At 38.0% G+C, this 24,489-nt stretch overlaps 1 long non-coding RNA gene across 3 annotated transcripts; it reads right to left on the bottom strand.

Moving 5' to 3' along the window:
- Positions 1 to 1,940: 1,940 nt before the first annotated feature.
- LOC103160119 lies at positions 1,941 to 24,173 on the bottom strand. 3 transcript variants are annotated; one of them, XR_003486558.2, is made up of 4 exons: positions 19,892 to 24,173; positions 18,203 to 18,352; positions 7,269 to 7,390; positions 1,941 to 4,338 (listed from the first exon to the last, which is right to left on the bottom strand). It is a non-coding gene; the product is annotated as an uncharacterized LOC103160119 (long non-coding RNA). The 3 variants fall into 3 exon arrangements; XR_003486557.2 differs by lacking the exon at positions 18,203 to 18,352 and having other exon boundaries at positions 19,892 to 20,087; positions 20,294 to 24,173; XR_003486556.2 differs by lacking the exon at positions 18,203 to 18,352.
- Between the last annotated feature and the right edge of the window lie 316 nt (positions 24,174 to 24,489).

Here is a 24,489-nt window from a genome sequence, read left to right as displayed (position 1 = left end):
TTTTGTGAGCTTCCTACGAAGTACATGGAAAAGAGTCTTATGGGGAGCAAGTCTTACATCAGTGGTCCCCAGGGCTGCCAAACTACCATAACAGCCCACATTCCACTTTAAAGGTTTATTCATCTCTCTCTCTCTCTCTCTCTCTCTCTCTCTCTCTCTCTCTCTCTCTCTGTTTTTGCTCTTGTTATGACTCAAACTTTCTCTTCATTCTCTAATGAAGGCAAATGAATATTTACATGCATTGTGTCTTCTCAGAGAGAATCGTCAACCTTTGAAATTCAATTCTCTTATCTATCTTGTAATGGGCTCAGAAAATGTTACTGTTTTGTGAATTATACATTTTCTCCCTGATTGTTATGAAGGAGGTCAGCTTTCTACAATCTAAACAGATTGGGAACTTATTGATGTGTTTCATATTGCGTGGATAGATGATGTATCCTTTAGGGTTTCCTCTGAAAAATAGTCTTTTGATGGTTTTTCTGATGTCACATGATGTATACCCTAGAGCTTCTCATTTTGTCCGTTCTTGAAATTATTTTGTTCACTGTATTGTTTTATTACTATTATTTTTACCATTTCCAGATCAATTTGAGTGCCACATCAATTTCTATTCAAGGAAAGTGCTGGCAGTACTGTAAGCTCTCCATTCTTTTACTTTATGTTTAACAGTCCTGTGATGAAGTACTTTGCTCCTAATGGTCACTGGCATTGCAGGTCCCCTAAATCAATGGTTATTGGGGTTACATTCTCATTCTTTCTATATGAAGAACAGCATAAGCATATCTCCAGCTGGCTATGCTGCATCTTTAGTCATTGTTGTAATCATTGACTAGATATAGAGGCATAATTGAGGACTCACAGTGAGTCTCTTCTGAGGTAAAGGCCACATAAGTGTCAATCAGGAAATTTCAGATATTGGTATGAAGTTTTTGCTACTCCTGTGGTCTAATCTATTTCAGGAAGAACATGGAAATTTGAGATATTCAGTCAGTTTAAACAAGGTGTCCTTATATCATGTGTCAAGGTTCACGTTGGACATTGCTACAGATATAAGAGCTCTATGTTGCCTGAAACATCAACTTACTTTGTATATAATCTCTTGTGATTAAGTCCTGGGCCAAACCATCATTTCCCTCTGTTCTACCTCTACTCTACCATTGCTTTTTATAACAGCTTTTAATTACTGATTAATTATATTCAAACTTTTATTAGCTTTTAAAAGACTAGCATCTTTCCAATGCTCAATACTGTTTCAATATTTCTCAGTTCCTGGGTTTATCATGGTAGCAAATTCCCTTCATTTTCAAAGATATAGCATTTCATTGGATAACTGGTGGTCTCATTAGCAGAATGTGACAACACATTAGGGCAGCAGGCAACTTGTCTCTACCTAAAGCAACCAATATGCTTCTCAGCAAGTCAAGATCTCAGCATGGACTTATTTGTATTTCTCTGACTGTTAAGAAAGGTTGACATTTTAAAAACAATATTTAGTAATCATTTTCTATTAAATCATTATTATAAAGAAATTGTACATTAAAACAATAACATAAAATTAACCAGATCCCAAATCTATACAACTCAGTGAACTTCTATACAGATAGAAAATTTCAGAACTAAAAAATTAGTCATTTGTTTTGATTTGTTGTTTATTTCTTTAATTATTTTATACTAATACTCTACTGGATTTATTACTGGTATGCAAGTTACTTTTCTGTTGCTGTGAAGAGACACAGTGACCTGGTACACACCTTTAATCCCAGAACTCAGGAGGCAGAGGCAGGTGGATCTGTGTGAGTTCGAGGCCAGCAAGGTCTCCAGAGTGAGTGCCAGGATAGGTTCCAAAGCTACAGGGTTTCTCTAAACCCTGTCTTGAAAAACAACAACAAAAAAAAGAAAGAAAGAAAGAAAGAAAGAAAGAAAGACACAGTGACCAAGGAAACGTTAAAATAAGGTGTTTAATTGTGGGCTTAATTTATATTTTTTGAGATGAATCCATGGATCAATAGCTGAGAGCTCACACTTTACCTGAAAGTTGGAGGCAAAAAGAGACTGGGAATGGTGTGGGCTTTTGAAACCTTAAATCCCACCCTTGAGTCACAACCTCCTCCAACAAGGCTTCACCTTTTAATCTTTCTTGAACAGTTCCACCAAAGGGGGACCAGGCACTCAAACACATGAGCCTGTCAACTCATACTCATTAAACACACCACAGTAACATAGAGACTTCTAGTTTGGAGTGGGATTCTAGTTTGGAAGTGAAGGACTCTGTAACAGAACCAGTCTGGGGAGTTATCAGTCCATCTTCAGGGTCTCATCCATACAGCAGACACAATGATGTTGTGCCTGTCAGTGCATTGTTAGATGGAAGTAGAGTAGCTGAATTTTAGCATAATCAAATGGCAGCATAAAAATTTGATTGAGCAGTATATGCAAGTAGATATGATAAGCATAATTGTGCCAACATCACTTGCACATTCTATGCTGTAGCATATGGGGATGTAGTTCCTTCTAATGTGACTATTTTGTTTTCCAAACTGGATATCTACTTAGGACAAATGTCTGTGTACAACTCTTCTATTACAGTGGTAAGAATGATTCAGCTTTAAAATTCCATTTTAGAATTGGGTTTGTTTGTCGTTATATATATTGACTGCAGCCTGACTGCTCTTCAATAAGGGACTGAGATTTATTTGTATAATATTTGACAGGTCAATAAGGCATTATGTATTTATGAATCACCAACAGCTGTTGAAAGGAGATGAAGAAACAGGGTCGGTATTTCAGCCAGCCAGAAGGTATCTATGGTTCATGGGTGACTTGTCAAAGTATCCCCAGATTGGACCCAAGAAGCTAGATCTTCACCCTCTCATTATACTACATTATTGATGTAGTCAGCATGGAAAAGGCTGCACTTGTCTGATACAACCCTCTGAAGTTGAGGCTCTGTTCAAATGTTAGAAACATATTCTTGACTTGGGGCCACAGATACTAGACAAACATTCCAATCTCCTCAGATTCCCCCCTCTATTTTATGTTATTCTAAAGATTTGTGTTATTTTTATTTATGTAAGTATATGGAATAGTATGCCCCGTGTGTAGGTGCTCATGTAGACCAGAATAGGGCAATGGGTGCCCTGGAGTTGGAATTACAGGTGGTTGTGAGTCACCTCATCTGAGTCCTGGGAATCAAACCCATGTTCTCTGGAAGAGCATCACTGTACATCTTTAACCACTGAGTCATCACTCCATTTCCAAAGGTGTAGCTCAAGTTGGTCTGAATACATGATTCTTCAGTCTCTGCCTATTCAGCATATCCCATCAGCTTTTGCCATCACAAACCGGTCTTTTATTATTTTAAATATATGTAATTATCTGATTTGCAACATGTCTGTTCTTAAGGTGGTACCTAGAGATCACATTTTTATGTTGAACAGAACAGAAAACTAAAGGTGTGATTTGGAAACCCAGATTGGGGAGCACAGATATAAGGTAGAGCTCCTGATAATCATATAGTAAATGATTTTATGTTACAAACTCATTTAATTTGTTCAAATTATCATTTCTTTGCATCTCATAACTGAGGTGCAATGTATCAGCACTGACTATAAGAAATAGCATGAGGAAGCACAGGAGGGTCCCTGGGTAGGCCTGCCCTGAAGGTGAGCTCCTTCAAAGGTGAGATTAGGCTTAAAGTAACAGTTTATACATGAGCTGGATTGAAGACTGGAGTGGATGTTCTGTTTCGTGAACTATTTTCTCACTCATCAAATGCTTTTAAAACTATCAGGATAGGACAGTAACTAGAGACAGCTGGCATTTCCTTAACTTCTGTGTTTGGTGTATGATGCTTGGGTTTCAACAAGCAGCTTGTTTGCCCAAGTTTCTTCCTGAGTATATTATGTAGGGAGAGAGTAAAGTCCAGAGTGAATATGTGTTGTTGACATGAGCATGGCCATGTCAAGGATGCTAATAGCCCAGACCCGTGGAAATGGCAATGCCTTACCTGGGTCAGGCTCCGGGAAATGACAAAGCCTTTCCCCTGGTTTAAAAATGTTTACATGTATATACAGAAAACATCCACCTTAGGTTCCTCCTCCCTGATGTTTACAGACTAAGACTTCTGCAAATATAAAGACTTCCATTAAGAAAAGGCAGTCCTCCTCCTCAGGCTGTATATAATAAACTTGCTGAGTTTGGGGGTTGTTGTAGTAGGTGTCTTCCATCCAAGTGTGTACAATGTATCTACCCCCAGCTTTTCTGTATGTGTGTCCTTTCTTCTATATCTTGTTTCTTCATCTAGATGTCTTCTTAGGCAGGTTTCAGGACAAGACATGGCTAGAGGAGGCAACATTAGAATTTTTTATTGTCCCATGGGAGCAGATGTTTAATTACATAATGGAAATCAGTAGAAAACAAATGTTTCCTCTCTATCACCTTGTCTAGCAGCCAAGGGATTTATTGCTAATAAAATATTTTTTCATGCAATCAGCAAATTGAGTGTGTGATCTGGTTTACATACTCAGTGACATGAAAACCAAGGATGATCAAGTGTGAAACCATTTTGTTAATAGAATCTTCACTGTATTAGCAGAGGTGGAAGATGGATGTAAACAGATAAAACATGAGGCTAGGAGCATGAATTCTGAGATGACTGAATGACGTCAGAGTTCATAGAAAGGAGGGTTCATCTCCAATATGTATGAAATGCCTGATAAGGCAGAAAATTCAACACTGGGAAGAGAAAAAACAGGACAATGTAGACCAAAGCAAACATCAAAAGAAAGAAAAGGCAAAATCATTGGGCTCTTGGCTTGTCCAGATGACCTCAAGCATGGGTTAGTGGCAGGAAAACCTAAACATTTGGTGACAAGTTTTGAACTCATGAAAGTTCTGTGTTGTTCCAAAGGACTTAGCACTTCATCACTCAGAAAATAAGCAGACTCTCAGCATTTTACAAAAGGAATAAGTACCCAATAATATGAAAACTAACTTGATTTAATGGAATTGGAGAAGGTAGAAGTTTGTGAATTGACTGCAAGAGTCTTTAATAGTTCAATCAGGAAAAAATGAATGACCTAGATTATTTGTATATAATATTACAATTATTTAACTACTATTCTATTTTTCAATTTTTTTGTTTCAAATCTCAGATACAGTGCCTAGTCAACAGCTTTTGTTTTGTTATCTTCAAGAAATACCTTTATACTAAGTGAACAGATGTGGCTGCAATCACTAGGCAAGGCATGTAAATTAGAATCATTTGATGTGGGAACTAGACAAGAATTTCCAAAAATTCAAATCTCACTGTTTGGGAGAAAGATAGCAACAGGAAAGTATTTCCTGGAAAACTGGAGGTGGAGCAATTTTAACAACTGGGGAGTGATAGGACTGAGGGAGAGGACATCCTCATTGGGAGGTGATACACTGAGATATAGCTTCATCATAAGGCAGCAAATGGGCTTACTACCTTTTAGCTCAGTTTTACAGTATTCGGAGCAGGCTGGGAGTTTGTTGTTAATCACAGAATGCAAGAACTATTGAAAGGAAGGTCCTGATATTTTTGATCTGAGATCTTTGCTATTTTGAAGTGTTCTAGGGAATAGTATTTCTTTATGTTCAGTGAATTCTCAGAACATCAATGGCATGAGTCTACAAGTTCTAGAGGGCATTTCAGAGTTTGGACATAGGTGTAAGTACTGAGTTTTACCTCAAAGGACTTTTGATAGCAGTATGGTGGTGACAAATAGCCTCTAGAAACTGTGGTCACATTTTGGGAACACAGATCATGCACATTCAGATGAGTCTCAGGTGTTCTTAGCATAGATGGGAATACTTTTCAGGGCATCTGGATTGATGGTAACACAGTTATGCTACTGATCTTTGAGAACAGAAAGGTGCCATCGTTAAAGTGACCATGCTAACAATCACGTTTGTGGGCATTAGAATAGTGAAGAGTAGAGCCATTCTCCTTTTTAGTGGAGCTGGCCTTTACCCTCCCATCAGGTTCCAAGAACGGATCTCATATACTTAGCATGCCTCGAGTCTCAAGAATTTAGTTCAGAGCAGAATTTTAAAGAATGTATGATTGGATTTAAATTTGGACAAAATGTACATGTATCCTGAGGAAAGTTATGCACAGGGTTTCATCCAGGGTGAATAATTATGCATAAGACTGATTGCTTAAATACACAGCTCATGTTTATGAATGAAATCACCTGCTTTACTCTACAAATACCTTGCTCTGCGTGGATTAAAGAAAGTTAAACTTGATTGCAGTTGCTGGAAATTTTAGACTTTGAAAATTTCCAGTTTATCTCAAAATATGTAACTCATGGCTTGTGCCATACTTGTTGTAGAAATAATTTTCAAGTTGCAATTGAAAATGAACTACCAATTATATGGGATTTCACAGTGGACAGAAGTTCTAGAATTTGGTTCACCATAAAGTAAATGGGCATTTTTATTTGTGCATCTTCTTGTTCTCATGTTTTTTTAAGACGTGTGTGTGTGTGTGTGTGTGTGTGTGCGCGCGCACGTGCACGTGGGCACATACCAAGGAGGCCTATTTGTCTAGTCTGACAGATTCTAGCAAGCCCCAGATTCCAATAGTCTCTGTCATAAGCCCATCTAGGAGCCTGAAATCCGACCTTTATTACTTTTCCTTGGATTTGGGTTTTGTTGATTATTAAAATGCACATGTTCCCGAGGAGAATAATCTGTGAAACCACAATCCATCAAAGCAGTGTAGTGTGAATATGCTTGTCGGTTCTGCTCCAAAGTGACAGCTTGGCAAAAGTGGTTCTATTGTCCTATGCTGTTTTGGCAATGTCGTTGTTTGCATCTTTTTACCCCTAACCAGATTAGACCTTCAGTGTAGGCACGTGCATTGGTTTAGACTTGGATCAGATCATTTCATGTGGACTCAATTCAATATTGAAACAACTCATGTACTCTCACTGGATTTGGCAGGGACTTGGGTTGGGGGCTGGGGTAAGCTTCCTAAGAGCACAGAACTTAAATGGTAAGAATCAATGTGGAAATGGAAATCCCAGATCAAAAATAATTTAAAGATATCAGATGAAGAAGCACCTCGGAGTAGCAACAAAGAAGGTCAATTCTCTTAATCTTTGTGTTCAACGGACATAGCAGTGTTTTAAATTAAAATATATTCTTGTTTAATTGCTGATATTGATGCACACACAAAGAAATGTTTAAACAGTTAAATAGCTGCAAGTTTTCTATAAGGACAAACAGTGGTGCCTTACCTATCACCTGTCCCAGCCATGATCTTTCTTCTTAAAGGGAAGGAATCAGGTAGAACACAAAGAGTTTGTTTTTTGTTTTAGATCCCCCACTGCAGAGTGAGAGGAAAATACTGGTTGTCTTGCTAGGGAAGATAGAGAGTAGAGACATGTGTTAGAGAGAAAATTATCAGAACCAGAATGTTGACTTACAAACATACTTGGGAAAGGGGTTTTGAGTATTTTGTAGTTATAAAAGATTAAGTGGTTAAAACTCTATCTTGTTCTTTGCTTAAGTCTATGTATTGCAAACAGTGTTTCTCATAGTTTTGACAATCGCGTTGAGTGGTTGGTTACCACATCTTACTACAATTTTGAAGTAATTATAGTGAGAAAATCAATTTATTTTAAAGAAACTAGTACTAATTTCAGTTGTATAATCATAAATATATGAACCAAGGGTAGATAATGTTACCAAGGATAAGCAAAAAGTCGATTTCTGTAAAGTAAAAGCAGTGATTTCCGAAAATGGTTTTGAGGGAAGAATGAATAACTATTTTCAGCTTTCTAGTCTATGGACATTCAGTTCAGCTTATATCCTTAAAAAAATTAAGCAATAACTCATAAAGCTCATGTAAGTCTAGGGGAACAACAAGTGTTAAATGAGTAGTATATAACACAATGAAGTTTGAATTTAAATACTGTAACTTGGCAGAAGTAATAGGTTTCCTGACCTACTCTCTATAGGGTAGTAGAGCTTATTCTTATTTATTTTTATTTTTAGTTCAATGACAATTTTATTAACTTTTAAAAGAAAAACATTATCTCACTGAAGGAGTAATTATTCCATCTATCTCTTTAGTATAGCTTAAGGTGAGCTGGCTTTCCTAGGAGTATGCCTGCCTTCCTGAGTGATAGTTCCTTGGTCATGGATCTGCTTACCTGGATTTAGACTGCTTTTTAAAAAATTATTCTCAATAACAATTTATTATTTTATTTTATGGGGACAGGTGTTTTGCCTACATGTATGCCTCTGTACCACATATGTACCTGGTGCTGACAGAGGCCAGAAATGAATAGCTACTATTCCTGGAATGAGAGAAATAGATGCTTGTGAACAGCCATGTTGTTTCTGAAAATTGAACCCAGGACAGTTACCCTTAACTGCTGAGCCAACTCCCCAGATCCTATTTTAAACCTTATTGGGTATATTCACATCTAGAGGGAGATCCCAATATTTACTGTAGAGGAGACAGGTTGAAATTGGGAATAGATACAAACCACTTTCAGAATGGAAATATATGGTACCAGTTCCAAAGCTGTTTCCAGAAAGGATGAAAGCCTGCAAAGGAGTTCTTGTTCCCACCCTCATGTACAGTCTTTAGGGGAGGGTAGAATTGATTCTTTTATATGCAAATAAACAACTCAGGAATCTGATGTCAAATATATTTCCAATACATGGAAATGAAGACTAAGGAAAAAATTGCCTTCATGAAGAATCTATTAATAGCAAAATGTGACCTTTCAAAGAAGTCCTCAGACTTTAGTCTCAAATTAAAAACAATTGTCAACTTATTCATGGGTATTTGGATCAGACTATGCTAAATATTGAGCATTTCTAGCTCATGAAATCATGCAAACTGTCTTCCATAGTATTATCACTGTAATACATTTTTTTAAGTTTGTTAGATCATGATGTCAAGACTTCCTTCCCTAAGAACAAGGGAATCTGGCCAAGAAGCCTTGTTTTTATTTAAATTAGAAACAAGCTTCTTTTATATGTCAATCCCAGTTCCCTGTCCCCCTCCTCCTCCCCTGCCACCCACTAACCCCCTATCTCATCCAGTTTCTGCCCCACAGGGAGGGCGAGGCCTTCCATGGGGGATCTTCAAAGTCTGTCATATCATTTGGATCAGGGCAGAGGCCCTTCCTCATGTTTCTAGACTGAGAGAGTATCCCACTATGTGGAGTCTGCTCCCAAAGTCCATTTGTGTTCTAGGGATACATACTGATCCACTACAAGAGGCCCCATAGATTGCCCAGACCTCCAAACTGACACCCAGGTTCAGGAGGTCTGGATTGGTCCTATGCTGGTTTCAGCTATCAGTCTGGGGTCCATGTGCTACCACTTGTTCAGGTCAACTTTTTCTGTGGGTTTCTCCAGCCTGGTATTCACCTCTTTGCTCATCAATCTCCCTCTCAGCAACTGGATCCCAGGAGTTCAGCTCAGTGTATAGCTGTAGGTATCTGCTTCTACTTCCATCAGATACTGGATGAAGGCTCTTGGATGGCATATAAGTAGTCATCAATCTCATTATCAGAGAAGGTCATTTAAGGTAGCCTCTCCACTATTGCTTAGATTTTTTGTTGGGGTCATCCTTGTAGATCTCTGGACATTACTCTAGTGCTAGATTTCTCTTTAAACCTATAATGGCTTCCTCAATTATGGTATCTCTTTTCCTGATCTCCTCTATTCTTCCCCTGACTAAATCTTCCTGCTCCCTCATATCTTCAACTCCCCTCCTCTTCTCCCCTTCTCTTTCTCCTAACTCCTTCTCCCTACCCCCTATGCTCCCAATTATCTCAGGAGATCTTGTTCTTTTCCCATTCTCCAGGGACCATGTTTGTTTCTCTTAGGGTCCTCCTTGTTTCCTAGATTCTCTGGTGGTGTGGATTGTAGACTGGTAATTTTTTTGCTTTATGTCTGAAATCCATATATGAGTGAGTATACACCATGTTTACCTTTTTGTGACTGGGTTGCCTCATTCAGAATGGTTTCTTCTAGATCCATTTATTTGCCTGTGAATTTCAATATTCATTGTTTTTTTTTTCTGCTGAGTAGTACTTCATTGTGTAATTGTACCACATTTTCTTTACCCATTCTTCAGTTGAGGGACATCTAGGTTGCTTCCAGGTTCTGGCTATTACAATTAATGTTGCTATGAACATAGTTGAACAGATGACCTAGTTGTGTGAATTTGCTTCTTTTGGGTATATGCTGGATCTTGTGGTAGACTAATTCCAATTTTCCAGAGGAACCTCCATAGTGATTTTCAAAGTGGCTGTATGAGTTAGCACTCCCACCAGCAGTGGAGAAGAGCTCCCCTTTCTCCACATCCTCTCTTGCATAAACTGTCAAGTCTGTACACTCTCCTTACCTCTTCAATATTGCACTTGAAGTTCTAGCTAGAGCAAGAAGACCACAAGGGGATACAAATTGGAAAAGAAATCAAACTTTCACTATTTGCAGATTGCAGATGATATGATAGTTTACATAAGTTACCTGAAAGATTGTACCAGAGAACTCCTACAGCTGATAAACACCTTCAGCAAAGTGACAGGATATAAGATTAGGCTCAAAAAAATCAGTGGCCCTACTGTATATAGAAAATAAATGGGCTGAGAAAGAAATCAGAGAAACATCACCCTTTACAATAGCCATAAACAACATAAAATACTTTGGGGTAATTCTAACAAAACAAGTGAAAGACCTGTGTAACAAGAACTTTGAGTATTTAAAGAAAGAAATTAAAGAAGATACCAGAAAATGGAAAGATCTCCAATGCTCTTGGATAGGTAGGATCAACATAGTAAAAATGGCAATCTTGCCAAAAGCAATCTACAGATTCAATGCTATCCCCGTCAAAATCTCTACACAGTTCTTCACAGACCTTGAAAGAACAATACTCAACTTTATATGGAAAAACAAAAGACCCAGTATAGCCAAAAGAACCCTGTACAATAAAGGAACCTCTGGAGGCATCAACATCCCTGACTTCAAGCTCTAGTACAGACCTATAGTCCTGAAAACAGCTTGGTATTGGAATAAAAATAGACCAGTAGATCAATGGAATTGAACTGAAAACACTGATATTAACCCACACACCTACCAACACCTGATTTTTGAAAAAGAAGCTCCAATTATACAATGGAAAAAGAAAGCACTCTCAACAAATGGTGCTGGCATAACTTGATGCTGGCATGTAGAAGACTGCAGATAGACCCATATCTATCACCATGCACAAAACTTAAGTCCAAATGGATCAAAGACCTCAACATAAATCCAGCCACACTGAACCTCTTAGAAGAGAAACTAGGAGGTACCCTCGAATGAAGCTTGTGTTAGGTAAAGGACACAGTCAACAAGACAAAATGGCAGCCCACAGAATGGGAAAAGATTTTCACCAACCCCATGTCTGACAGGGGGCTGATTTCCAAAATATACAAAGAAATCAAGAAGCTAATCACCAAAACGCCAAATAATCCAATTAAATATGGGGTATATAACTAAATAGAGAATTCTCAATAGAGGGATCTAAAGTGACTGAAAGACACCTAAGAAAGTGCTCAACATCCTTAGCCATCAAGGAAATGCAAATCAAAACAACTCTGAGATGCCATTTTGCTCCTTTCAGAATAGATAAAATCAAAAGAGCTGAAGGATTATAAGCATTTTACCCAGCATGATGAAAATAAGGACTCTTCTTTTTGATTTCACTATCCTCAACTTGCTGTGCTTTTGGAAATCTGCTTAATACCAAAGCTCCTTCATATATTTATGTATTTAAATTTCAATTAGTTCAAATTCAATTTTGCAGTTGCTCAGCATTAATTGCTTTACAGCCATATATATCCAGAAACATTGCACTGGACAGGATGAACATGACCCTCCCCATTAGCACTGAGTTCTTTAGCTCTCTGCTCTTGCGGGACAGTAAGTCAAGGAAAGTTACTGATTATCACCTAGTTCCTTTTCAATTAATGTTGTTTGGATTTCATAGGTAGCCTTTTTGTATATGCTTTGTTTTTTCTTTTGTGTGTGTGTGTGTTATTGTTTTTGTTTTACACAGAGCTACTGATCATATGCCACCTTCTTCTATCTATATTGCACCTCAGAAGATAATCATTCCTCCAACATGAATAAAAATCCCTCTTCTGCATTGGCATTTGTTTGGTGGAAATTCAATGGAGGTTTTGGCATCTTTTGCCTACTTCCTCTGAATGTACATTGAAATCTGACATCTCAAACATTAGCAAATCTGTTCAATTACAGTGGAGCTTTTTCCTTGCTTACACAGAAGCAGATACTAGGTTGTGTTCAAACACCACTTACTTTCTGCTCATGCCACACTCATAGGGATGCTCTGTGTTCTTATACTGTTGTGAGATCATTGTCATCCAACAGTAAGTTGTTCTTCCAGACAAACTATTTGTCTTTGATTTTGTCTTTACCACATTTTCAATAGTAGTAATTATTCACTACGTGTTTAATTTTTGTATATTTTTCTTTAATTTATTTTCTGGTCTTTTTTAGTGACTAAAAAACATCTTATTGTAGTGGTTTGAATAAGAATGGTTCCTTGGGCTGAAATATTTTAATTCTTCATCCCTTGTTGGCAAAACTGTTTGAGAGGGATGAAGAGTTGTATCCTTGTTGGAGGAGGTATGTCACTGCCAGTGGGCTTTGAGGTTCCAAAAGCCCATACCATTAATTGTTGACTCTCCTTCCTTCCTTCCTTCTTTCCTTCCTTCCTTCCTTCCTTCCTTCCTTCCTTCCTTCCTTCCTTCCTTCCTTTCCTTCCCTCCCTCTCTCTCTCCCTCCCTCTCTTGCTTCTTCCCTCTCTCCCACCCTCCCTCTTTTTCTCTGTCCCTCAGTCTCTTTGTCTCTATCTGTCTCTCTTTCTGGTGCCATGTTTCCTGCCATGCTAATCATGGATGCTAATCCTCTGAAACCATGAGCCCCCTAAATCAAATGCTTTCCTTTGTAGCTTATCTTCACCATGGTGCTTTGTCAAGTCAATAGAAAAGTGACTAAGACACTTATCAAGTATACACGCACTTATTTTTTCCTTTTCTTTTCTTATAAGTTTAATTTTTAAATTTCATTTTGCATTTAAAATGCAACCATAGTTCTCTCTCCCGCCCCTCCTCCTATGCCCCCTTGCCTCCCACCCAGCCCACCTCCCCTCCCCTCCTCACACTGGGTAAGGGCTCCCATGGGGCTCAGCAAAGCCTGGCTCATTAAGTTGAGGCAGTACCAAGCCCCTACTTGCTGCATTAAGGTTGAACATGGCATCCCACAATAGAGAACGGGCTCCAACAAACTAGTTAATACACCAGGGATAGATACTGGTCTTAAAAGTCATTGGGAAATCAAACAGCCAGCATATATTCATGTGTCCTATATAAACTATAGTATTGTTGTTTATTTTACATTGCCACGAAATACACTGTCCTATGCAGAGGGTATGTGCATGTAACTGTTTCAGCTATAACATTTCTTTAAGAATTTAAATATCATTAAAAAAAATCTCTAAAACTCTTTCCATAGCTCCTAAGCCCTAAAGAAGAATATGGTTTTTATTCCCTAACACTGTTACACAGGAACATCAGTGGCTTTGCCATACTGTATAAACAGAGGCCTTGGAGACTTCCCGGGCTCGTGAGACTACTTTCCTCATACTAAATGGCCTCCAGCTCTTCTGTGTCTGCTTTGAAGCTTGCCAGACTCCTCCCTGTGGATAAACCATCTTCACTTGGGTTACCACAGAGCCTGCTTCAACTACTGTAATCCCAGCCTGATTTTTTTACCTCTCATCCCCACTCCACAGTCATATCATTTAAATTAGTGTTTCTATTCCTTTTCCTTTCCTTTTTTTTTTTTCTTTTTTGGCAAGAGGCAGGTATTTATACAAGTACCATGTAAGACTATCAGTGGGGGCTGCTGTATTTTCTGTGAAGTGAAATGGCAAATTCAAAAACTGGCTGTGTTAGGGGGACTATGGGCACCCGAGACTTGATTTCTCCTTATGAGGCAAAGTTTTGATGTTTGAGGCAGGGGCTTGTCTTTTTCTACATCATTGGTAGCATCTCACATATAGCATGAAAAATCAGTAGTACATAAATATGTGTTTTAAGACATGTTTTCTGATATTATGAGTTTCTTGACATTTCTTTACCTTAGCACGTGACCCTGTCCCTGCAGTCAGAGGCATTATGCCTAGGGATGTTTTGTTTAGTGCTGGAAGGCCTGCAGTGTGGAGCTCTCCTTCCTCTCTGAACAGCCTGGGGTGTGGAGCTGTGCTTCCTCCTTGTGTTTTTGCTAAGGATTGTCTAATTTGGAGAACTGAGTTCAAGCCGAAGTGATGCAGGGGTGACATATTTCCCCAATGCATAAAAAGCAGGGCCAAGCAAGCACTGGCTGCTGGGCTGCTCTGTGTCTTGCGGTATTTAATTTACACTGGGCTTTGGGAACACAGCAGACTCGGGATCTCAGGGAGTCCAACCCAGACTACAGTGTATTTGATATGATCATTTCATTTCCCTCTCTTTTAAATACATGCCTATAGTTGGATTTTTTTATTTTGTTTGTTTTTGTTTTGCTTTGTTTTTTAACTCTTTGAGGGCCCACTACCCAGCTTCAAATAAATACAGGGACACGTATTCTTATTTAGGAATGGAACTCTCAGTCTTAGTTGGCTTGTTTCTAGCCAGCTTTTCTAACTTAAATTCTCCTGTTCCTCTTTAACTATTTTTGGCTCCATGTGTTTTACCTTTCTTTATTCTATATATCGTTCTTTACTTCTTACTCCATGGCTGGCCATGTGGCTGAGTGGCTATACCCTGAAGTCTTCCTCTCTTTTTCTTGCTCCACCTCTCTTCTTTAGATTTCTCCCCTATTTATTTTCTCTGCCTGACATCCTTGCCTGTTTTTCTTCCCTGCCTAGCTACTGGCCATTCAACTCTTTATTGGGTGTTTTGGGCAGGCAAGGTAACACAGCTTTACAGAGTTAAACAAATGCAACATAAAAGAATGTAATATATTTTTGCATCATTTAACTGTTATTCCACAGCATAAATAAACGTAACATGTCTCAAACTAATATTTTACAACACATACCCATTTGAGCAATTAGTACCACACCCCTGGACTGTTTTTCAAGCCTATTATTGCAGCTATACAATGAGTTTGGATCAGGATTGATACCACAAAGCGGGGACTGCTACTACAACTCCTTTGTGCTCTTGATCCAGATCAACAAGAGAAATCCACTCACTGAGGATTGGGTAAAGGTGTGTGTGTGTGTGTGTGTGTGTGTGTCCTTGAGTGGAAAGACCAAGCACCTGCCTCAAGTCATTGTGACAAACTCTTGCTGGACTACACTGGCTTTTTCTGGGCAGATAGAGATACTCACACCTTCATCAATGGTCTGTCCTTCTTGACACTCTTTCAGAACACAAAGGTTCAGAATTGATATCAAACACATAGAGGAGGTAGCAGAACAGACAGGCCTAGAAGATAGGTTACTCTGAGAATACATAGATAGAAATTAGCATTACTTATGTCAATGCAAAAATGATGAGAGGCACCACTTTAAGTTAGAAATACACACACTTCTGTCTGTATAACATTTTTTGTTCATAGAAAAAAACACTATATGGTATTTCTAAGTTCAGTGCCAAATATTTTGACTTTACGTTTTCCTCCCTTGATACTGGAGGAGGAAAGCAAGTGACCCTGTTTTGAAGAGATAATCAAATGCAGCAAGCATAACTGACATTTGATCCAGCACCTTCTTAGGTCAAAATCTCATCCTCCAGTAAGACCTACTGTGATTTTTTTCAGAAGTGTTGGATTAGCCAGTTGTTATCAAAATTCATTTAAAGAAGGGAGGGTTTAGATAATATTGAAGGGTACTGCAAATTGACTTACAAAGATGCTGTAAGTTCCCACTGATGGGTAGAATCTATGGGTATTTCAAATACTCTACCCATTTTCTGTAGCTCCAGTTGCTTTTATCTCATTGATACGTGATAGATCTGTAAATAACACAGTTTCAAAAATATTCAGTGGGCTTTAATCCTTATCTAGCAGCGGCCAGTGACTGGAAGCTTCATAGATACAGTTCTTCAGTCAATATCCATGATTACCAAAGGTATGCATGGCTCAGCTGCTGAGGCTGAGCACTGGGCTCCATGACAATTAGAATAGCAGTGTATGTCTGTGTCTTGAATCTTTGGTATTGATTACAACCCAAAAGACATGTGTCAGTTTCTGACCACATCTAAATCCAAGTCATCTTAGCCCCGTAGCCCTTTTAAAAAAGTGTGTGTGTGTGTCTGTGTGTGTGTAGGTGCATAGGCCACTGTGCTATTTTGGAAGCCAGAAGACGACTGTCCTGAGTCAGTCCTCTCTTTCCACCTAGTTAAGACAGGATTTCTCTTATTTCTTCTACTGAGCAGCAAACAGCCAGGGTAGCTGGTCACAAGTTGCCATGTTGTTCTCCTATCTAGACTCCCATCTTGCTATAGAGAGTGCTGGAATTATAGACATGGGCTATTGCATCCTAGCTTTGACATGGGTTCCAGGGATAGAACTCTGGTCATCAGGCTTGCACAGCAAGTACTTGAACCCACTGAGTTATCTCCCCTTCCCTCTCCTCTCCAGTAACCCTACCCTCAAATGCACACCATTCATACCTTTCTCCTGGGCTTATTAATTTAAGCTGTTTCTATGAACTCATGTAACAGTTCTGAATTTGCAAATACCTCAGATGTTGTATAGTTTTTGGTTCAAGCCCAGTCTCTGTGACCCACTTCAGCAACTGATAGACAAATCATTTTAACTAGTTAAAAATGTATGTGTCCTGCAGTAATTAACTTCAAAAGATTAAAATTTTTAATGACAGACATCATATCATGCCTTTCATTAAAAATTAAATATTTAAATTGTGCATATAAACATAACTACTCATAATATTTATAAGTAAAATAGAAAAATTAAAGGATTTTGAAAAGTACACAAATATTCTTACATGGTGTTTGTCTGTATCATACATTCATGTTGTCTTACAGTTTTCCCCATGATTTTATATCATCTAATGTTTTCAATTTGAAAGAAACTAAATTTCAAATGAAAACTGATATTCTATCTCTCTCTGTTTAACAGAATATTCCTGGTTCTCCTTTCAATTTTCAGGGAAACCTTTTTATCGATATTCTGAAATCAATGCTGAACTACTTTTACCATAATCACAATCAATTGAATTGAAATAAATTAAAATTTTAATAAATACCGACCCTATTGCCCCTGTTCTGTTCTTGTCTTAACTATATTTTTCTGATCAAGGAATATTTTGTCTAATTAATTATTTTATTTTATTTAGCTTTGTATTTAATATATTTTTTCTTTGCAGCTTAAATGTGGTAGTTTTTCCCTCCTTAATTTTGAATGGTAAGCAACTAAACATCTGAAAGTAGTGTTAAATATTTAGACAATCTACTAAATTGTATTTTCCTTTTTAAAGAAAGTTAAATCAGTGTAACCAGACACAATTACCCAAATCTTGAAAAATAATTTTTTTTGGTCCACAACCCTAAATACAACTTCTAACACTTGGATCCAAAAATCCTCAGTTGTTATGTGATGATGATGATGATGATTAGGGGGTGAGAAAGAAGAGGAGGGGTATGAGGAGGAGGAAGAGGAACAAGAAGAGCAAGAGCATGACCATTGGTAATAACAAAAGTGCATAGGGCTTGCTATATGCCAGGTTGTTTATTGGCACTTCTGTGGTAATTCAAGTAATGTCCAGAGCTGCACTGTGAAAACAGATACTCTATTACCCACAAGTGAAGTGCCTGAATCCCAAAGGGAGCTCCAGAATGCTATGTGGGTATGAAGTATGTGGTAGCTTTACACACTTGTACCAGCCACTTCTCAGTGGCATTCTTCAAGTTCTCCTGAAGAATCTATCCACACAAGTCACTGAGGGACAGTAACTTTCCTGACAGTGAGACAGAAGTGTCTACATTGTTAACAAGTAGTAAACAATCTAAATACACATATTTGATAGTTGTTATCTCTTCTGGGGGCATTCTCTTCTCTTCCAGTGCACTTCTTTCTGTTGCCCACTTGCCTTCATATAATGTCTGAAGGTATGCCTTGTTGTACATACCTCTTGCTTCATAAATTGCCTGCAGCATCTGAGTCCTCTTGGGTGCATTTGGTTTCCTTTCTTCAACCATGAAGAATATCAGTGTGTTCCCTCTCTTTTATTTTTGCCCATCTTTCATAGCCACCTAGGTATGTAGTCATCATACACATTCTACAGAACAGCCATCAAATAACCAGAGAAATATTGTCATGTGGTGATTACACATTGTGTTTCCATGTGGTTCTGTAGCCATATACTATAATTTTAATGGCTCATTAAATTACCTCTTGCTGCTGTTACATAATTAATAAGCTATTTTTATTGCTGAATATTTTGATAGTTTTTATTATTTCATATGTTTATATAGTATTAAGAAAAACCCTATGGAAGGACTCAACCTCCCTTGGGAGCAGAAAGGGTATGAGATAGGTAGGGTGTTAGTTGTAGGGGCAGGGAAGGATGGGAGGGAGAGGGAACTGGAATTGACATGTAAAACAATCTGGTTTCTAATTCAAATAAAAAAAATTAAAAAAATAAAGTAGAACTGTGTAACTTGCAGCCAAGTCTGGAAAGGGCCTTATAATATACAAGTTTAACCTTTTATTTGAAGAGGGAGACTTTCTGAGGCTGATTTTGCAAATATGTAGGTGGGAACTCAGAGGTCGAATGGCTTTTATACATATCTATATACTGTAGGAGAACTGGACCTTTCTGCTATTCCCCTACTGTTCTTCTGCTAATTAAACAATAGATGACTGCAAATTTTTTTAAAAAAAGAAAAATCTTAAAACACTGTTGTTGATTTGAGATTTATTTCTGTTGAATTATTACTTTACAATAAAATCCCCAAAGTTATATGACAGGGTCAAAGTATATGAATGTCTTTATGGTGCATTGTTTGCCAATGGCTAACAATCATTAGCAGAGTTCTCTGATGTGCATAAGTTAATAGCCACACCAAAATGTTGTCAACATGATTTCTATTTGTTCTCTATATAGAAAGATATCATTTTTATATTTAATTATTCCCTTTGCATCAAAGCCTAGAAAATCCACCTATTTCAAATATAAAACACTAGCTTACATTTCTCTTTGAAAACTTGAATATTTACCTCTTCAATACATACAGAATGTATTTTGGAGTCAGGAATTGATATTTGATGTTAAGGCAAGTTTTAGTGTTCCATGTTCTCCACAACACTGTTTTGTAAAGGTCAGTGTTGGGAAGAAAGGAGAAGTAGATAGTTTAGTTTCTATGAAAAACAGTATAAAGAGCATTCACAGGGGCTGGGGGGGCAAAGGAGGGCAGGGCACCAACCTCAGTGCCTGGCCTTCCTTGCCAATTTTTTTACTAAAATCATCACGCATGAATCTTGAGTTCCACCCTGTGATGTGGTAACTGGATTGATGCATTGAATTGCTTCAAAATAATTTTAAGTAGTGAACCAAGGATATATATTTCCCTGTAGTATGAACATTTTCAGCTAAAATGTGTAAGGAAGGAAATGCTATTCAAACCAACAAATTAAGTATAATTATAGACTTAAAGGAAGAGAAAATTTGAATCTTTTTTCTTTTCCCAAGGGTGTTGAAAATAAACCAAACCAAAAATAACTACATTAAAATAACGTAATTTTAATTAACATAAAAGAGCAGGATGGTGAATTTTCTTACTGGCACTGAAAATGTGAGGAGCCAAGTCTTACTTACCCAACATCTGGAAGCTCAGTACGAGATGAGAGTTTGGATCTCAGACTTCGAGAGACATGTTCCTTTCCCATGGCCAACACCAATAAGTACCCATTCATGGATCAATTCCTGGAGCATAGAGGTCGCACTGAGCAGGGATGGTGGTCATCCTGGACCATGAAACTTGTGGTGACATCCTTTCCTTGCCCTCTTGTTTCTAATATTTTAATATAATGTTATGATGTTAACTATGTAAGGCTTTCTTGCTTTTTATTAGCTAGACAGAATTCTCTTTCACTTTAAAATGAAAACATGGGTAAATCACAAATATATATAAAATCTTGATTTATAGCCACAAATTCACAGAACATAAACACAAAGCAAAACACAAATTGGTTGAACTAGTAACAATTTTACACTCACCACAGCTGTTATGAAAAGGAGGGAGGAGGGCAAAATAACAGTTAGGATATCTGAAAATGTCATAAGAAATCATAGTATTAACTGCCAAAATATCTGTAGCATACATAAGATATATATATATATATATATATGTATATATATATATATATATATATCTTCCTATCTGGGCTGACAGTGCACACCCCCAGAACCATAGAGCATATAAAAAAACCCAACACCAGGTAAGAGAAGCTTTTTCTGAAATATTGGTCAGGTTGTCCAAGTGACTCTGAAAACATTATAGGTTGTGACCATTGCACTTTGTTGTCCCCAAGGAGGAAGGTAAGTCCCTATTGCTGAACACCATGGAATTAAATTTAAGGGTCTAGAGGTCCCTGAGCTGGAACTGATTATCTGAATGCCTTCTCCCTGAGGACTAGCTATCATGGTACTAGAATGCCCCATTAAATCTTTCAAAGGGCGGAAACAGCCAGCAGTATTACATAGTTATGTCATCTATAAACCACAACAAATATCACAGTATGATAACCCTAAAGGGGTAGTAGCGACACACATACTCTCCAATTGGATGTAAGAACTTCTCAACAAGAGGGAGATCATGTATCTTAGAGAGGACCCACAATGGCTACTTTACTGAACCAACATCAACTCCTAACTATATTCTAACTACTTAAGCTTATATTCATGAATAAGTATAGTCCTCACCTGTGTCAAGGAAATTTCTCTTTGCAAAAGACATAGAACACTACAGAAAACCACAACCAAACAAAATTCAGAGTCATGGAGCCCATTCCCATCTAAAACACAATTATTACCACCTAAAGCTCAGGTTCATTGTGGTAGAAGGATCAGAAAGATTCTAAGAGCCAGAGGAACAGAGGGTTTTCTCAGAGAGTGTGATACCTGGGAATGAGAGCAAATATGCTCAAAGTCTCACTAACATGGTTGCCTAAGCAGGACCTAAACAAAGTTGATTCCAACAGGCATGTTGTCATGAACAAGAGAAAGATCAAGAGGCCTCAGCCTTAGACAAAGAGCTACAGGCAATTATGGAATTCTGAGAGGAGAAGAGTCTTCTTCATGGACTAGTACACAGACTGGTTATCCAATGGAAAACAGTCAGCTCTGAAAACACAAAACACAAGTATAAGTAACATTATCCAAACTGAGTAGGTTGTATTTAGGAGTGTGTGTGTGTTGGGGGGCGGTGTAAAACATCAATTAAAGAAAAAAGAGGCCACGAATTTGAAAGACAGCAAAGGGATGTGGAATACAGGGGAAGATACAGAGCAGTGAAAGGCAGGGTGAAGGGGGAGATGATGTAATTATAACCTTAAAATATAAAAAAATACTTTTTAAAAATCTTGATTAAAAAGTGGGGTGACACGAGAAGAGCTGAGAAAGAAGGGGGAATAGAATAATATAAATACAATATATGAAATTCTAAAAATATTTTAAAAATAATAAAATGTCAGTCCACAACCAAAGAGCTGCTTTCACAAAAACAGGTTCACACAGCACCTGTCTCTGCTTTGCCCAAGATAAGGGGATATAAGAGAGTCCCAGGTGCTGGGGAGGATGGACTTCTCAGTGCTCAGCACTCTTCACTGGGTGCTTCTTTGTGCCCTTCTGCCCTTCTGATACAGTTCATTCCTTCTCCTTTGCTTCTATCTGAAGTTGACTTTTCACTATTGATAAATCTGTTTTTCTTATAGAAATATCTTTTTGCCTTGAAAATGTACCCTGGCATACGGGCAAAAAATAATAGTCATAGGTATAAATAGAGATAAACAAACTGTTATTGATTATACATTATAAGTCAAATAATTTATGTGTTTTTATTTCAGCATCCAAAGGAATTATCCAGATTCCCCTCAGTTCTGTGGAACAAAAGTTGAAATTCATGTTGCTCATCAAAAAAGCCAAGGTTCCAAGAGCTTAAGTAACTTGAACAAAATCACAGTGTTAATTTAATTGTTTTTATTGTTCAAAAATACACGGGAAATTAGTATTTACTGCTCTTTTCTTTATATTTTTATTCATTCTTTGTTAATTTCATGAATGTATACAATGCATTTAAATTATATCTACTGGAACATCACCACTCAAGTTCCTGTTGGATACCCCTCATTTTTCTCTCCAAACTTTATGCCCCCTCCCTTTCATCCTCGCTTATTTGTGTTCTTATTTTAGTAACAAACTGAGCCCAAAATTAATGTTACACAAACATACAAAGATGTAAAGCTATTCACTAGAGCATGGAAAATTTACCTACCAGAGTCTATGCTACTGGAGAAAACTGACTCTTTCTCCCTCAGCAGCCATCAACTGGAAATAACTGTTCAGCTAGGAGCAGAGGCTCTTAAGCCTTTCCCCCTCCCTGCTGTAATGTAGACTGGCTTGAGCTTACCATCCTTTGCTGTACACCCAAATTCTCAGATTAAGCTGAAGAAATCTGGACAAGTAGGCTGTTAGGGTCAAGTCTAAAGGATGGATTATAAACCCAGAAATGGAATTTTCAAGCCTCCAGCCTTGTCTCCTGAATCCCAGGGTTACATTTCTAATTTGCTGTGCTTCAAATGGTTAATATTAAATCTGTTTCAACATTGGGCCTATGTTCTGAAAGCTTTACTCATCTTTGTGTCATGATTGTTTTTACCCACTATCTCTTCTAGTTCTTTCTGATCCTCCCCCAAATCTGCCAGCACAAGTCCCTGCCTTCTCAATTCCACATTAACTTTATACCCAAAGTTCTGTTAGAGCCACTGTCAGACAAGTGACATATCTGCTTCAGTGATCCCTTAGTGTAATTTTACTCAACCTATGGGTCTTGATCTCATGAGGGAGTTGAACAGAACTTTTACAGTGGTCACATATCAGATATCCCACCTATCAGATACTCACATTATAATTCAGCAAAATTGCAGTTATGAAGTAACAATGAAAATAATTTTATGGTTAGGGATCACCACAACATGAGGAACTGTATTAAAGGGTCACAGCATTAAGGAAAGTTTAAACCAATGCCTTAGTTCCTTCTACCCAGCCAAGTGTGTAGACTATAGTCCTGATACCAGGTTGATTGAGTTGCTATCTCAGTATTGGACTGCTTAGATAAAGAGCTTGGCCAAATCAGTTACATTAAAAACTAAATGCAAACATAATTAATATAGGCTGAATGATCTTACCATCATACTGCAAGAGACCTTGGATGCTTTTTTAGATAGTAAACTAAAGGGCATCAATTATGTCATTTCTTCCTTCCTTGAACAAAACCTGGTATTGTAGAAATCTTATGAATATGAGTCAAAATTAAATACTTTTCTAAATAAATGATTATAGTTAAGATGACACTATAACTAAGAACCTTTCTTTTTTTCATTGAACTCTTAATCTGGATTTCATTACTACCAATCCACTGAAATTTTTATTATGAAAATCATTTGTGGCAGTTTATTGCTGTATCCAGCCTTTCTCTTCATTAACATAGGTGACACTTCTCTATGTCTTAAGGCTTGCATAGCCCTGCTGGCCAATGGCATGAGAGCCTAGTAAGGTGAGGCAGAACCTATTTAATATTCCACTTGTCTGCTGACCTTCACTGCAGAAACATCTCAGATAGGCTCTCACTTCCCTCACATGCTCTGCCAGGCAGTGGCTCCTGGCTTTCCTCCCTCCCATGGCACCCCAGACAGCTTGTACCTTGCCCCTGTTCTATTTCTAATTCCATTTCTCCTCAAACACTTTGGCTTGAGACAATTTTTAAAATGTGAATCTGTTACTATAAATCTTTTCTGCCAAAAGCCGCCTGAGCCCCACTGCCACATGTGAGCTTTACGACAGCCGCCTGCCCGAGTTAGGCCCAAATGAATACACAGAGAGACTTGTATTAGTTACAATGCTGCTTGGCCAATGACTAGGATTCTCATCTGTTAGCTCAGTCTCAATTACCATACATCTCTATATTTTATAAGACTTATCTTATCGGACGCCTTATTGGCGTCCCTCCTAGCTGGTGGATCACATGGTGCCGCTGGAGCAGGAGCTGAGGGGAAAAGAGAGCAACATTTCCTTTTTCCTCTTCTTAAATATGAGTCTCCTTGCTATGTCACTTCCTGTCTGCAACACCACTTCTCTACTACATTTCCCAGAATTCTCTTTGACTCCTAGTCCAGCCTAACCTGCTGTCTCATTGG

The sequence above is a fragment of the Cricetulus griseus genome, chromosome 6 (assembly GCF_003668045.3).
Source record: "Cricetulus griseus strain 17A/GY chromosome 6, alternate assembly CriGri-PICRH-1.0, whole genome shotgun sequence".
Taxonomy (NCBI): Eukaryota; Metazoa; Chordata; class Mammalia; order Rodentia; family Cricetidae; genus Cricetulus; species Cricetulus griseus.
The sequence above is the reverse complement of the archived record's forward strand: the minus strand, read 5'-3'. Positions and strand labels throughout refer to the sequence as shown.